The following is an 11787-nucleotide window of genomic DNA, read 5'->3' as shown; positions in this document are numbered from 1 at the left end:
CAACAATCTACACCCACTCCCTGGGAAAACTCATTCGCACACTGTACTTCTACTACCACTTCTATGAGGAGGATTCCCGAATCCACATCTGCAACCCTGATCTCTATCCCTCTCTTGTCTTATGCTGTTGAGTCATCTCCGACCCATAGCGACACGATGAACACATCTCTCCCAGATTGCCCCACCTCCATCTGTAATCGTTCTGGTAATGTATCCATAGAGTTTTCTTGATAAAAATCGGAAGTGGCTTACCATTCCTCCTTCCACGCATTAAAGTTGAGTCTCCACCCTCAATTCTCTCCCATGCCGCTGCTGCCCAGCACAGGTGAGTTTTGACTTGTAGCAGATTGCCTTCCATTTGCTAGCCACTGGCCAAGCTAGGAATGAAAGAGATATGCTTCTGCTTGACTCTCCCTCCCATAGTCAAGACTGGTAGAGTACCGGAAACTCTCCAGGTTTGACCCTGAGAGGGGGCTATTCCTCTCTACAGTCCCACATATCCTCCTGCCTTCCCTAACTAAGCCTTCGTTTCCTTTTCTCCCACTCCCCACTGCATCACCCTGATCTGCTCCCTTTATTCATCTCCCCCTCAGCCACACAGGAATTATGTACATATCCACAATTTATTTATTCATATTAATGTATTTTCCCCCTCTGGACTGTGAGCTGTTATACTGTACTCTCCCAAGGGCTTAGTACAGTGCTCTGCACACAGTAAACACTCAATAAATACAACTGATTGACTGATTGAATGTTCATACCAAATAGTTCCCGGACATGCTCTAAAATAACGTGTCCTTAGCTGTTGTTAGGCTGAAAACAAGTGGACAGTTCCTTCTATTAAAATGACTATCCATCTTGTCTGACCAGTAATAAAAATCCAGAAAAATACAGGGTGAAGAAAACAGATGGCTAGTCAAATAAATCATTTGCCTTCCAATGACTGAAACATTGCAAATTGTTGAGAAAAATCTATCACTCTGCATGTATTTCTAATTACCCATGGGATTTTCACCAACCCTTCCTCAACTCAGCTTTGCCATCGTGATAGAGAAGGGTAAATTCTAAGGTGCCACAAAAGATGGGCCCCAGCATGGCAGATAGAAAGCCTTTGGGCTTGGATTGTTTGCAGGTCTCTATCCCTGGATTGAGACGATGGGCTAAGTGACCTTTAGAGATTTCTCTCCTTAATGTGATTCTACCAAGCTAAAGGCCCAGTCTAAGGACAGATAGATAACAGATGGGGGATGGACGGAAGAAGGGAAGCAGGAAGGCAGAGGGGTGGTGACAGAGCGGGTGTTCTGGTGTGCCTGCTTACTGGTGCACTGAGATCCCCCTGGATCCTCATGGCCAGGCCTTTTCCTAGCTGTTTGTTGCTGGGCCCTAGAGCTATTCCAGGCTTGTTCTCTCCCCAGCCCTTCTCCAGGGGAAGCAGCAGAACTGATATTCATTGTTTAGAAACCACCGAGACCAGGTACAGGGAGTTTTTCAGAACCAACTCTTCCCCTAGTAGAGCATGGGTTCCGTTTTTACTGATATTATATTTGTTTATATTAATGTCTGTCTTCCCCTCTAGACTGTAAGCTCACTTGGTGAGGGAAGATGTCTATGAACCCTGTTCTACTGTACTCTCTTTAGAGCTTAGTACAGTGCTCTGCACAAAGTAAGCGCCAAATAAATATCATCGATTGATCAGTTGACACAGAGAGGATTTGGTCCTGACAGAGGCAGTCTACAGGGGAAGGAGTAATCCTTGTCCCTGAAGAACCAGCTTCAGTGCAGGGGCAGAGAGAAATACCACACAATCAATTGATCAATTTAATACTATTGATTGATTGATTGACTGAACCAGTTCCAGTGTGGGGGCAATGAGAACTACCCCCAAACCAGAGGAACAGCATATACCCAGAAACATACCACTGGGGTTCTTCTGAATGTCACCAGCAGCAGAATGAGGTTGCAGCTGATGGCAACAAACAAGAAAATAATAATAATAGTAATAATAGCAATTGTTAAGCCCTTACTATATGCCAAACACTGTTCTAAGCACAGGGCTAGATACAAGTTAATCAGGTTGGACACAGTCCCGTTCCCACAAGGGGCTCACAGTCTTAATCCCCATTTTACAGATGAGGTAACTGAGGCACAGAGAAGTAAAGTGACTTGGCCAAAGTCACAGAGCAGATAACCTCTGAATCTCAAGCCTGTGCTCTTGCCACTAGGCCATGCTGCTTCTCTAAAATAATAATAATAATAATGATTATGGTATTTAAGCGCTTACTATGTGCCAAGCACTGTATTAAACGCTGGGGTGGATACAAGCAAATGGGGTTGGACACAATCCCTGTCCCAAATAGGGCTCACACTCTCAATATCCATTTTACATATGAGGTAAATGAGGCCCAGAGAAGTGAAATGAATTGCCCAAAGTCACACAGCAGACCATGTGGTGGACCTGGGCTTAGAACCCAGGTCCTTCTGACTCCTAGGCCTGGGCTTTATCCACTAAGCCACACTAATAATAATAATAATAATGTTGGTATTTGTTAAGCGCTTACTATGTGCCGAGCACTGTTCTAAGCACTGGGGTAGACATAGGGGAATCAGGTTGTCCCACGTGGGGCTCACAGTCTTAATCCCCATTTTACAGATGAGGGAACTGAGGCACAGAGAAGTTAAGTGACTTGCCCACAGTCACACAGCCGACAAGTGGCAGAGCTGGGATTCGAACTCATGAGCCCTGACTCCAAAGCCCATGCTCTTTCCACTGAGCCACGCTGCTTCCCTGAAATCCAGAAGGACAGCAGCTGCAGCCCTGATTGCAACATTTCTTTTTTTAATGGTACTTTTTAAGCGCTTACAATGTGCCAGGCACTGTACTAAGCTCTGGCATATGTACAAGATCATCGGGCTGGATGCAATTCCTGACCCACAATAGGACTTGCAGTCTAAGTTGGAGGAAGTAGGATTTAATCCCCATTTTACAGATGAGGTAGCCGAGGCACAGAGAAGCTAAATAACTTGCCCAAGGTAACACAGAGGACAAGGGGCAAGGCTGGGATTAGAACTCCGTTCCTCCGATTCCCAGGTCTGTGCTCTTTCACTAGGCCAGCCTGCTTGCTTTTTCACATTTTGCTATTTTTTTTGCATCAAATCTAATTTTTTTATTTTTTATGGCATTTGTTAAGCACTTTTTATGTGTCAAACACTGTTCTAAGCTCTGAGATAGGTACAGGTCAATTAGGATGGATACAGACCCTATCTTGCATGGGGCTCACAGTCTAAGAAGGAGGGAGAACAGGTATTGAATCCCCATTTCACGGTTGAGGAAACTGAGGCACAGAGAGGTCAAGTGACTGGCCCAAGTTCACACAGCAAGCAATGGGCAAAGCCAGGCTAAGATCTCAGGTCCTCTAACTCCAAAGCCCAAGCTTTTTCCTCTAGGCTACAACTGCTTCTCCTTCTTTCATCCCAAGTGTGTTGATTTGTGTGTACAGTTGAGTACCTGAACCCAAATGTCCAAAGTTTTGGACATTTAAAAAAAAACAACAGTTTTTTTAAAAAAGGATGAATGGAGACAACCTCCTGTTTTCAGAAAAGCCACACTGCTGCTGCCAAAAAACCTATCAGTTGAGCAAAGTTGGAATAAGAATAAAGCTGGTGTTCATTAAGCACTTACTATGTACCGGTCCATCTATCGATGGTACTTATTGAGCACATACTGCATGCAGAGCACCGTATTAAGCACTTCAGACAGTATAATGTAACAGATGCTTATAGATGCTTTCCTTCACCACAGCTAGTTTACAAGTGGTGCTTTAAGTGCTGGACTAAATACAAGATAATCAGGTCCGACACAGTCCCACATGGGCCTTAGAGACGAAGAGAGAGGGTGAATGAGGTATTTCATCCCCATTTTACAGATGAGGAACTGAAGCCCAGAGAAGTGAGATGACTTGCCCAAGGTCACATAGCTGGCATATGGAAAGCAGACATTAGAACCCAGGCCCCCAACTCCCAGGCCGGTGTTCTTCCCGCTTTGAACAAAACACCTTCCCCAAACTTCCACTGGTCAGGATCTCCCAAAGCCAAAGCCCAGTCCCTTCCTTGAATGGGGGTGAGGGAGTCCTGAAAACTGTGCTCTTCAATCAATTAGTCAGTTGGGGGCATTCTCGGGGGGGGCGGGGGGAGCTCTTTCTGGATGTGAGACAGTCTACTATGAGGTCAGGAGAGCACAACAGTGACAACCCATGTTCTTTGACCTCAAGGACCTTATAATCCAAGGGGAGGGAGATCTTACCCTTTAACTATCAAAGCCCTGTCCCTTCAGGTTTTGTTTATGATTCGGCAACCCGCGGCAAATTCACCAGTTCTTTTTTAACATTTAAAATCTGCAAAACTCTTGGCTGAATCACACGGTGCTATTTTCAACCTATACTAACTGGCAACCTCACATTTTTAAAGTTCAGGAGGAGCAGAACTCCAGCTTCCAAATGTAAGCCCTACTGCCAACCCATTAGAATGCAATAGGAAATAGACAATTGAGGGGAAAATGTCTGGTAACCACCCCCAACTTTCTTGTTAAGGATTGAACATTTCACTCTCAAGTGAAATATGTTTTCCAAATCTCATCATTTGATGGTAATATCCAAGGGCGAATGAGATATCGCGGAGCAAATATTCACCTACCCAGGGGCCTTTCCATATTGAATATTGCCCTTTTGGCTTAATGGTTCTATGGTTGCACTGTTGCTGTTGTACTGTTAGGACTGACACTATTAGGAAGCGTTTAGTCTAGTTAGTAACTTGGATTTACATATCCCCTTCCTTACAGATTGTTATTCCTCAGAATTATGATCCCTTTCTTTACTACCATCTACCTCTCAAGTAACATTTTCACAAGGGAAGCGAAAATGATGACACAGTGTGGCTAAGTGTATCATCATTTATATGATCCAGCAGCTTTGCCCAAAGATTTTTCAGATCCATTACAGTCCTCACCACGGCTACCATAATGGAGAAAAACAGCAAGTTTCCTCCCATCTTACAGGCCACAGCCCCAAGGACTGGGACATGTTCAGAGACAAAGACGTAGCCCTCTGTCAGTGGTAAATGATGACTTCCGTCGCCTAATCAATAGTGGAAAGATAAGGGAGTTAATGGTGATATGGCAAAAGAAGACGTGTGTACGTGTGTGTGTTTGTGCATGCACACGTATATGAGTCCTTCAGTTCAAAGATGATGCTCTAATTAGCCAGCACTTCCACAAGGTTGCCCTTAATCATGCAATTACATTGTTTTCAACGGTTTTGCGCTGAATGAGCCACCGATGCCTGATAGCCAAAGCAGTCTACCTGCTAGTATTTACTCTCAGCTGTCTTTAGCATCACTTGGGCATGGGTTTCCTGAATCTTGAAAATGTTTGTTCTGTGTTCCTTGTGACCTCCTCTTCCTCACCTGCCCCCTCCATACACACTTCAGCTCATTCTATATCCTACCAAGATCCATTCTTCCCCCATGTCCTGCTCAGAGAGACCATGTTTCAGTGCAAATGATTCTGATGCTGCCGGTAAACTGATGGTGGGCTGGGATCTCGTTTCAGGGGATCACTTCTTTACTTTTGGTTGTATATGGCACAAAGATAATGCCGAAGATACAGCTCAAGAGGAAGTCTGATTTGGCACCTGTCATTGCTTCTAGACTGTGGGCCCATTGTGGGCAGGGATTGTCTCTCTTTGTTGCTGAATTGTACTTTCCAAGTGCTTAGTACAGTGCTCCACACACAGTAAGTGCTCAATAAATGCGATTGAATGAACTGGTTGGGTCTTGTAGCCATGTAGAAGTCTGAAAAGTATATCTGCTCTGCTCCCTAGACCTTGTTTGAACTGAAGCTCAGTCAAGCAATCAATCTGGAGTATTTACTGAGAGCATACTTTGTGCATAACACTGTGCTAAGCACTGGGGGAGAGAACAATACAATAGATCCCATATTGCTTTGGCATTACATTCTGTGTTAGACTTGCAAATAATAGTAATAATGATAATTATGATATTTGTTAAGCACTTACTGTGTGCAAGGCACTGTACTAAATGTTGGAGTAGACACAAGCAAATCAGGGTGGATGCAGTCCCTGTCCCATGTGGGACTCATGGTCTTAATTCCCATTTTACAGATGAGGGAACTGAGGCCCAGAGAAGTGAAGTGACTCACCCAAAGTGACACAGCAGACAAGTGGTGGAGCCAGGATTAGAACCCATGACCTCGGTCTCCCAGTTCCGTGCTCCATCCACTGTGCCATGCTGCTTCTCCAAAGGACTTGCGAAGAGCCTCCTGGCATTCTTGAATTTTTTTTCAACTTCTTTGTTTCTCTGGACATTGCAGAAGTAGCCTTGCCTACTGGAAAGAGCACGGGCCTGGGAGTCAGTGTTTCTGGATTCTAATCTCTATTGGACATTTGTCTGCCATGTGACCTTGGACTAATCACTTAATCACTAATCATTTGAGTCTCAGTTTCCTCATCTGTAAAATGGGAATTCAATATCCGTTGTCCCTCTCCTTTAGACTATGAGCCTGATGATGGACCAGGGATTGTTTCCTCTCTGATGATCTTCTATCTACCCCAGCACTTAGCATAGTGTTTGGCATATAGTAAGTTCTTAACAAATACTATTATTAATATTATTATCATTATTATTACCCAGGAACCAGAATTCAGTCATTGATGAAAATCATTCATTGTATGTTGAGTCGAGGTTGGTACATGATATCAATCTACTTCAGGTTAATCTATAGTACTTGGCTGATTTTTTTAATGGTATTTGTTAATTATAATAATAGCAATAATATTAATTGTGATATTTGTTAAACTCTTACTAGGGGCCAGGCTAAGTGCTGGGGTACATACAAGGTAATCAGGTTGGACAGAGTCTCTGTCCTTCAGTCTTAATCCTCATTTTACAGATGAAGTAACTGAGGCACAGAGAAGTTAAGTGACTTGCTTGTTAAACACTGTACTTGTTAAGCTCTTACTATGTATCAGGCACTGTATTAAGTGCTGGGGTAGGTAGAAAGTTGGATAAAGTCCATGTCCCACATGTTGCTTGCAGTCTTAATCATCATTTTACAGATTAGGTATTTGAGGCTCAGGGAAGTTAAGTGACTTGCCCAAGGTCACACAGCAGACAAGTGGAGGAGCTGGGATTAGAACCCAGGTCCTCTGACTCCCAGGCCCGTGCTCTTTCCATTAGGCCACGCGGCTTCCCAAGTTGATTCTGAAAGGTGATTTATAACATTTGCGTGTCATCTTTAGTGTGTGTACATCCAGGGAATTTTGTTTGTGTGAGTAGTTCAAGGCATTTTGATTATACTCACAGCCTATTTGGTAAATTGTAAGAGTTTCACAGAGTACGGGAAGCAAATTCTCTCTCCAGCCTCAGGTTCCATTTTGAATCTTCTAGCGTGGCTGCTTAGAATAAACTGAAAAAGACCTATTATACCACCCACACCCAGCATATAACTTACAAATACCGACGACCACTATCACTCTGCTTCTAATAAGCTTGGCTATCTAGGTGATAGGTACGTGCTCTGGAATAAAATCCTGAATACCGTATATGCAAGAGCACACACAGGAATTTTATTTTATGGCTACAATGACAAATGTCTTTTTTTAAACCTGAAAATAGAGTATTTATATACAATAATGATCTCAGCTCCAAGATTTTAATGAACAATGAGCTAGAGCCTATGAGTGGTTAAGTTACTCACAGGTGATAAATAAAGGCAGCTTGGCAAGTCACATTCATTCTTTTAGATCATCACTTGATTCACTGCAGGAAAAACTTATTAGTGCCCTTAACTAATCTGCTTGTGGAAAAACCGGTATCCTATGTTTACATGCATAAATGTATATATCTATATAAAACCCATTCCACACTGTGTGTTTAAAAAGACAATCAAAGAACTAGCAAGATGTGGTGCTGTCTCTCCCATAAGGCTCAGAGACCTGTACTCAGCTAAGAGACCTGTACTCACCATAAAAGGAATACAGTCAGTTCAGCATGCCTTTCTGGCAAGAGCACAAGCTTGGGAGTCAGAGGACATGGGTTCTAATCTCTGCTCCACTTGTCAGCTGTGTGACCTCGAGCAAGCAGCTTCACTTCTCTGTGCCTCAATTACCTCATCTGTAAAGTGGGGATTAAGATTGGGAGACCCACATGGGACAACCTGATAAACTTCTATCTACCCCAGCATTTAGAACAGTGCTTGCCATATAGTAAGAGCTTAACAAATACCATAATTATTAATTCTTCCAAGCACTTAGTAGAGTGCTCTGCATGTAGTAAACATTCAATAAATATGATCGAATGAATGAATACATATATTATTATACAATGTGGATATAGTTTGATGGTAGCAATAGGGAACATTCTCACAGCACACATTGGTTCTGGGAATGTAACACAATCCAATTAAGTAATCAATCAATCAAAATCAGTAGTATTTATTGAGTATTTATTTCTAGCCTGTGAGCTCATTGTGGGCAGGGATTGTCACTGTTTATTGTTGTAGTGTGCTTTCCCGAACGTTTAGTACAATGCTGTGCACACAGTAAGCACTCAATAAATGCAAATGAATGAATGAACGAGTGCTTTTGTAATGATAATAATAACAATTATGGTACTTGTTAAGAGCTTACTATGTGCCAAGCACTGTTCTAAGTGCTGGGGTAGATACAAGGTAATCAGGTTGTCCCACATGGGGCTCACAGTCTCAATCCCCATTTTACAGATAGGTAACTGAGGTGCAGAGAAGTGAAGTGACTTGCCCAACGTCACACAGCTGATCAGTGGCGGAGCCAGGATTAGAACCCACGACCTCTGACTCCCAAGCCCGGGCTCTTGTCAGAGCACTGTACTAAGTGTTTAGGAGAGTACAATAGATATGACAGGCACAATCCCTGCCCTCAACAAGCTTAGAGTCGACTATGTGCTTGGGAGTTTACAATGCAGGTGGTAGTCTTTAGAGAGTGATGGCCTGTCAGTTACAAAGGGGGGTGGAATTTCAAAGGCACGAGGGCGAGTGCAAGCTAGGGGTCAACAGTGAGAGCCAGGAACAGCAAGTAGCCTACAGAAGGGTGTAAGTAGATTCATTGAAGGAAAAAATGGTTGTGTGCCTATATATGGCGTTGTTCAAGGAGTGAGGCTGCTATGCCAATCAGCATCTGTCTCGGCCTCACAGTTCTTTGTGCTTCTTGATGTTTTTGCAACACCAGAAAGCTCCTTGTAGGCAAGGATCATGCCTCAAACGCTTCGGCCCATGCTCTGTACACAGTAAGTGCTCAGTAAACGCTATGGATTGATTGATTACAGTATTTAGGAGAATAAACTGGTAATGAACGGCAAAAGTTTGAAGCGTCCTGCTTGTCGTGGACAAAACAATAATATGGTAATTTGTATAGAAAAGCATCAGTGTTGATGGTATCTTCGAACCATCCACATCTGTATCCCTTTAAGTCTCAATGAACCAGTGTTTTGTTTGTTTGTTTTTGCAGATATGGAGGTACTAAGCACTAGGTAGGGAGGAGTCTGGAGAATGGGAGACTGGAAGAGCCACAAAAATGTTTTCTAAGAAAGACTTGACTGGAGAATTAATTTCCAGCTGAAACTCCAGGAGTAATTTAGGTAGGCAGAAAGTAATTTCCTGAGTTGGATTTTGGCCAGGACATTGGAATTAACACTTCGACTTGCAAAAATTGCCAGGGGCTCTTTAATAATCACAAGTGAGCATGACCTCGGATTTACAACTCATCTGGTATAAAGTATCTTCAGCACCACTTAACACCCAGGTTTAATACCTAGTGATGAATGACACCTAAATGCCACTTACCGATTTGCCTACGCTTCTCCCTAAAGCCTCACATTCCTAAGAGAGATCTACAAGCAGAGACCAGTCTCCTAAGTCTGATTTAGTGGAGCTCCCCAGCAACGCAGTCGTTGATCCTATGGTGCTTCGGCATGATGAAATCGTCCGAGGGGTTTAAAAAGTAATCATGACATACGGAGATGGATATCCATATCTCCAGGGATGTGAGCCTTATACGCTTCATTCCACACTTAGTTACTGCCCGGTGACCTTGACTGACTAAACTGCCCTTTCATATAATTCTGTGTCAGGGATTCACCGTTGTTGTCATCATCTTAATCGCCCTCATCATCATCACCATCATCATCAGAACTGATTGAGGGTCTGTGGTTTGAAAAAAAAATACTGCAATAGGGGCATAAGAGAAGTTTAGGGTGTGTAACCCCTGTCCTAAAATAGCTTACACTTAATCAGTGGCATTTACTGAGCACTTACTGTGTGCAGAGCACTGTACTAAGTGTGTGGGAGAGTATAATATAACAGAGTTGGTAGACTTGGGCCCTGCCCACAAGGAGGTGAGGTCTGTGGAAAGAGAGGAAAATCTAACCGGGAAAACAAGGAGAAATGCATTGAGAAAGATGCTAATTAAAAGACCATGAGAGAAGATATAAATAATGAAATCACTTTTGTAATCATGCGATCTCCTCAGCTACCTCATTGTTTCCACACCCTTATCCAAAACGGGATAGCCGTTGTAAGGGCCCTCGAAGGAGGGAAAAGATAATAATAACAATAATAATAATAATAATAATAATAATGTTGGTATTTGTTAAGCGCTTACTATGTGCAGAGCACTGTTCTAAGCGCTGGGGTAGACACAGGGGAATCAGGTTGTCCCACATGGGGCTCACAGTCTTCACCCCCCTTTTATAGATGAGGTAACTGAGGCACAGAGAAGTGAAGTGACTTGCCCACAGTCACATAGCTGCCAAGTGGCAGAGCCAGGATTCGAACCCATGACCTCTGACTCCAAAGCCCGTGCTCTTTCTCTAGTGATGGGCTGGTATTTCAGGCAGAGGAGGCAAAGGTCGAGTGATGGGACCAAAGCACAAGAGTTCAGGACAAAAGAGAATTAGGAATTTTGTGTGGAAGGAGCAAAGGGCACAAATTGTGGCAGGGGGTGGATGGTGATAACAGGAGAAATAAACTGTTAGGATCGATTCTAACTTTGCTCATCGGAAAAGTGAGTAACTTTCATACACCAAATTATTCAACACTGCGGCAAAGTCCTTAAATTCTACCTCCAATTCCCTGACACAGAGCCATCGGAATGCTGTGTGCCTGGTTATCACCAATGAGCGCCCCTCCCCCCTCACCTCTTGTTTTTCTGTGGCACTCCTTAAGGAAGAGTTGTCAGAATGGATTCTCGCACTTCACTCTGTAATCCTTCTTGTGTGAAAGAGAGTGTTGATGGCAGTTCCACATAGAATCGGTGGTGTCTCAGTGTCAATTTAAAATTATTTTTACCAAAATAATTGAGGAAAAAAAAGGACAAAGAACAGGAGAGATTGTCAATTGAGACAATCTACTTGCTGCCAAAATCGAGAAAGCTATTAGAAAATCCTTCACAAATACTGCAGGTAATTAAAGACTTTTGAAGACAGTATTATTTACTTGACGGAGAAGCTCGTGCAGGCTATTATATAAATACATATTGAGCACATTTTTAAAGTGCACACTATTTACTATTCATAAGTGTTGTTAATATGTATTTCATTTAACCCTAAGGAGCCATTTCTGTCTCTTATGTGAATTTGCATTTATGACTGTTTTTATAAAATGCATGTTATTTACCCAACAGGCAGCTCCAAAAAACCATAAGAAAAGCTGGCACCAATGGCCAATTTTGTTTCACGTGTGCT

General features: G+C 43.0%; 1 non-coding gene across 1 annotated transcript; it reads right to left on the bottom strand.

Annotated features, from left to right (window-relative positions):
- Positions 1-335: 335 nt before the first annotated feature.
- LOC114808377 lies at positions 336-473 on the bottom strand. Its single transcript, XR_003756224.1, has one exon. It is a non-coding gene; the product is annotated as a small nucleolar RNA SNORA7 (small nucleolar RNA).
- Positions 474-11787: the final 11314 nt, after the last annotated feature.

Source organism: Ornithorhynchus anatinus, chromosome X5, assembly GCF_004115215.2.
Source record: "Ornithorhynchus anatinus isolate Pmale09 chromosome X5, mOrnAna1.pri.v4, whole genome shotgun sequence".
NCBI classification, from domain to species: Eukaryota; Metazoa; Chordata; class Mammalia; order Monotremata; family Ornithorhynchidae; genus Ornithorhynchus; species Ornithorhynchus anatinus.
The sequence above is the reverse complement of the archived record's forward strand: the minus strand, read 5'-3'. Positions and strand labels throughout refer to the sequence as shown.